Below are 4,929 nucleotides of genomic sequence, written 5' to 3'. Positions count from 1 at the left end.
CTGGGCTGGAAAACATCCCCCATCATTCGTGTCTCCTCTGCTGCGTCCTGCCGCTCTTTGAGCTCCTGCTTCCCTCCAGTTTCTCCGCTGTGCCTCCAGCTGCTGGACTTCTTTCCAGACTTCATCACCTGCAGCAGCTGCTGCTCTCTTTCAGATTCACTCCTGCTTCTGGCCTCACAGCAAAACAAGGACAAAGAACCCGGAGGGATCAACGTGGCTCTGCGTTAGAAGAGAGAAGGACCTCGCTGCAGCCTTGCGGAAAGGGGCGGGGACGGACCACTGTCAGTCCCATACCTTATATGGAAATGGGATTATTGCACTCCGGAAATGAAGGGGGCGCTATTTTCATTATCACTAGTACCTTAAAGAAGCGGAGTTGAGAAGTCGATTAAAAGAAGTAGAGGTTCTTCCACTGATGTTCGGCACACGATCCATAATGCAAAACCTACGAAGTCAGCAAAAGGTATTTTTACCTTCTTAAAACTTGTTTTCACATAGTAAATCATTTTTTAGATTAGGTTTAAAATATAATTAACAGCTGTAGACAAGTGAAATTCGTAATTTATACAGCGAAGGCTAACATGTAGCATAGATAATTATTTTCCTGCAGGGCACCATTAGATGGAATTTGTTTGTTATTTTAATCACACAGATCCACGCATCTATCTATTTGCAACATATTGATGTCCCCCTTGCTCATACAATGCCGATGAGTCGCACAAGGTACAGAACCATATAGCAAAAGCTGCTATGGCTCAACATAACGGTATGTAAAGTAACACTTGAAAAATATAAAATATTTTTTTTACATGCTTATCAGTTTTCAAGTGTTTTTCTTTTATTTTTAAATGTGTTTTTGGAACATGAATGTTACATTTCTGGAAAGTCAAATATTTTTTATAAACTAACAGCTGTCATCATATGTGGGTGTAGTACCCAGATGTGATGCTCTAATAACTAGTAGCACTGCTTCAATATATTTTTAATAAGTAACTGTGCAAAAAAACAAAAACAAAATTACACACAAGTAAGAGTAACAAAGTATTTTGTGAGATGGCTATTATTAAGTCCTGTTTTACTGATCATAATGTGCGATGTAATATTGCCCATTTATTTTAGCAGACATGAATAAAAATGAAGTTATGTACACTGTTCGGCATTTTCTAACCAAAAATGAAAAATATTATTACAAGAAAACAAATTAAGGTTAGAAGAAACCTAGCATGAACAACATTTATCTGTGTATCGTGTTTTATTTTTTTGTAGGTTAAAATGTGTTCTTCATTCAGTTAAATTACACGCATTGGGTTGCGTATCAACAAATTTACTCAAGATTACAACATAAGGAAAAATAGACCTATTTTTTTTATTTTTTTTGTCAAACGTTACAGAATAATTGAGTAAATCTAATTAGTTAATACCTGCCCTTGGCTGTTTGAGCAATATCACTTTTACAATTTCAATTAATTTTTTGCAGAATATATATCTGTTAACTGGAAGCCATTGTGACTTCTAAAATTAATTGTTAAATCCTACAAAGCAGTAACAATAAAGTTAAAAAATCTACAGTGATTAATTTCAAACATGCCTTTTTTATACCAATCATTTGTATATTTCCTGATGAGTACTAACCTTTTCCTTTTATGTCAGTAGCTATTACGATTTGTCCTTAAATTTACGTTAAAGTTAAATTTACAATGTGCAAATGACACTAAAACCCTAAATGATTTAAAACAAAAATTAAATTCATTATTTGGACAGCATTTTTTATACCATTAGAGATGGAAAGGATAAGATCTTGAGCGATATAAAGTATTAACTAGCGTTTAATGCTCTTCACCATGCAGGTGCAAAGGATATTGCCAATCTTACAGGTAAGATTCACTCATAATCACGTGTCATAGCTATTCTTCTGGTATGACTGTCTTGCAATGCACCTGTTTTTTTATTTTTTTTATTTTCAGATGCCTTTGAATGGACTTGAAGCTGTTCTCCAGGAGGTGGTACTAGCACAGGGAGACACAGCTTACCTCACCCTGGCATGCCAAGACACACCTTGGCATCGACCTTCAAGTGCTTTGAAGCCATTGTGTCTGACCCAGTTTCCGGGAAGAAGACTCACTTTGCTTGGCTGGATGGTAAGGACCTTTGAATATTTTCACTTTAAACATGCAAAATTAGATTTGAACTACGTGAAATATATTTTGTATTAACAGGTGAGATCCACTGGGATAAATTTTAAGAGTCATTCAAAGCAGAAAATCGGATTCCTTTTGGGGTCGAAACGTGTTCTTCCTGCAACCGGCCATATAAAGACTGTGTGGGCTTCACCAGAAATGGAAGGGGAGTACCCTCGTTACTACTGTGATGCCATACCCGGACGCTGCCCTGAAAGTCAATAATGAATGAATCAGTTGTTTTCCATATTTCTGTTGTCACACATTGTTCGTTTTTTTTTTTTGTGTGTGTGACATGCCATTTTAAAACATTTCTGATGAAGCACATTTGCCTTTTAACTTGTGCGGTCATTCGTTTTGAGTTATTTCAATATTATGTAAATTTTTGAATGTTCTTTTTGTTGTAGCTCATTCATTCATTTAGTTTTCATAGAAATATTGTCGGTTCCAGAAAAAGTTACATTGTGGCTGTAAGATGTTCTAAAGAGAGTAGAACCAATAAAGTTATTGTAACTATACTGTAACAGCATTGTTTAACATTTTGATAATCTTGTTTTAAAAATTTGACATACAATCAAAGTTAATAACTTGCAATATTTTATATGTTTAAATAAAATGTTTCCTAAAATCTTTGAAAAATGACTGGAATCAATAGAAATTTTCTTTACAAATCCGACATACAGCTAAGTTGTTTATGTTTTACCAGTCAGAATTAGATTTTTTTTTTTTGTAATAAAGCAAGCACAGAGAAAAACATTGTTCGGTTACATAGTCATATTGCAAACATATGATTAATGTATGCTGAACAAAGGTGGAGACCAGATGGAGGTGAGGAAAGCTCAGGTGAGGAGCAATTGCACACATCAAGCCGGACTTTATGAAGGGTGGAGGAGATGAGACCGCTGCCGTTAGGCTGGGACAGAGGTGCATGATCAAGTGATTCGCTGAGCAGATAAGATGAAGATAGTTATAGTTAGAATTTACACATTGGTTTAACTTATGTATCCAGTGACTTTATTCAAAAAGGTTTTCATATAGAAAAAAAACCCTCATCCACAGCGGATCATTCTCTCTGCCGGTTACCAGCACCATGTCTACTGACGGATTCCGAGCGCCAAAGATTATTTCTTGTCAAATAAACTTTCTAAAACCTATCTCTGTGTGAGTCTTTCCAGGTTGAAGCTACATTTAAAGTTTCAAATGAATCCCTTTTGGTTTAGCAAAAAGTGGATATTTAAGGTATTTGGAGCGCAGTTTATGAATCGATTGCAATTGGTAGAATTGATGTGGAAATTCTAAATGGAATAGTGGGACACCAATCAGTTTTATGTAGAAAAGTTTCCAATGAGACATTATGGTAAACAATGATAATAGTTGAGCCAGGTCGCCTGCAAAGAAGTATATCTTAGTTTTCGGAATGCCACTTGTTAGAAGTTCAAAAGTCATTTGGTTTGTTTGTAAATTGTATTCACAATGTGAATAATAAGAGAAATATTTGGCAAATAAACAGAACAAAAGTGCACTGTAAATGGACATACTAAATTGGACAAAATTGTTGTCTAAATGTCTTACCGACCAAACCTCTTTTCTATCTAGTCCTTATTAAATAAGGCAAAGGCTATTATATTTTAGATTTGAATTTATTTATTTTAAGAGTACCATTCAAACATCAAAATCTGTTATTCGAACTTCAGCACTAGCAAGTATTTGGTTATATCTGTTTTCTTACTCAACGCTGGAGATAGGCACCAACCACCCCCGCGACCCCATAAGGGATTAAGTGGGTCAGAAAATGGATGGATGGATGTTTTCTTAATCTGCGATGGACTGGGAATCTGTCCAGGATCCACCGCAGCAGCCCTAACGATCCCACTATAGGGATAGGTGTGGATGGATAAATGTGTTGTAAATGTAATGTACATTTGTCTCTAAAATATTAATTTGATTTATGGTTGGCAAACAAATGGCGTTATTAATATTATAATTATTATAACACGGCTGGTACAGGAAATAGTGTCACTGGCGCCCCCTTAATTTCCGGAGTGGAATGGTCCCATTTCCATATAAGGTATGAGACTGACAGTGGTCCGTCCCCGCCCCCTTTCCGCAGGCTGCAGCGAGGTGTACTTGTTAGAAGAGAGAAACGACCAACGGAACCGGAAATATCTTCTTCTTCTGTGATTTTTACTGGCGGGTGACATCTAACGTTAAGATGTTTTATCACCATCTACTGTGCTGGAGTGTGGACCAGAATGTTTCCCTTTAATCTAAATTCTTATATATATAATCCTGTTTCCTTCAAAAATGTAATAACTGCTCTATTTATTTTATGTTTAATTAATAACTTATTAAGTTTTAATGTCTCTATATCATATTTCCTAATTTCTTGTTTCAGCTTTTCTCTGCTTGCTGTATATTTATCACAATGAATTATTACATGTTTTACTGTTTCCATGTCCATACCACACTCACAACTACCTGTTGGATGTTTACCTATCAGATGTAAAGTTTTATTTAATCCAGTATGTCCGAGCTGCAATCTTGTCATTACTACTTGTTATTTTCGATTTTCTCCAATTATTTCCATATTCCCTACTTTCTTTTGTATTTGAAATAGATGACGACCTTTAGTTCCTTCCTCCCACATTTGTTGCCATTCACATTTAATTTTGCTCTTTATAATTGATTTTATTTCAGATTTACAATATGCTATTTCCATAATTCTACTTTGTTTTAAAGACACCTAAGCTAA

At 35.4% G+C, this 4,929-nt stretch overlaps 1 long non-coding RNA gene across 2 annotated transcripts; it reads left to right on the top strand.

Annotated features, from left to right (window-relative positions):
* The first annotated feature begins 227 nt into the window (after window positions 1–227).
* Window positions 228–2,819, top strand: LOC118557752. 2 transcript variants are annotated; one of them, XR_004927972.1, is made up of 5 exons: window positions 228–463; window positions 653–766; window positions 1,848–1,874; window positions 1,965–2,138; window positions 2,217–2,819. It is a non-coding gene; the product is annotated as an uncharacterized LOC118557752 (long non-coding RNA). The 2 variants fall into 2 exon arrangements; XR_004927973.1 differs by lacking the exon at window positions 1,848–1,874.
* Window positions 2,820–4,929: the final 2,110 nt, after the last annotated feature.

This window comes from Fundulus heteroclitus, chromosome 24 (genome assembly GCF_011125445.2).
Source record: "Fundulus heteroclitus isolate FHET01 chromosome 24, MU-UCD_Fhet_4.1, whole genome shotgun sequence".
Classification (NCBI taxonomy): domain Eukaryota; kingdom Metazoa; phylum Chordata; class Actinopteri; order Cyprinodontiformes; family Fundulidae; genus Fundulus; species Fundulus heteroclitus.
Note: the sequence above shows the minus strand (reverse complement) of the source record. Positions and strands in the feature narration are given on the sequence as shown.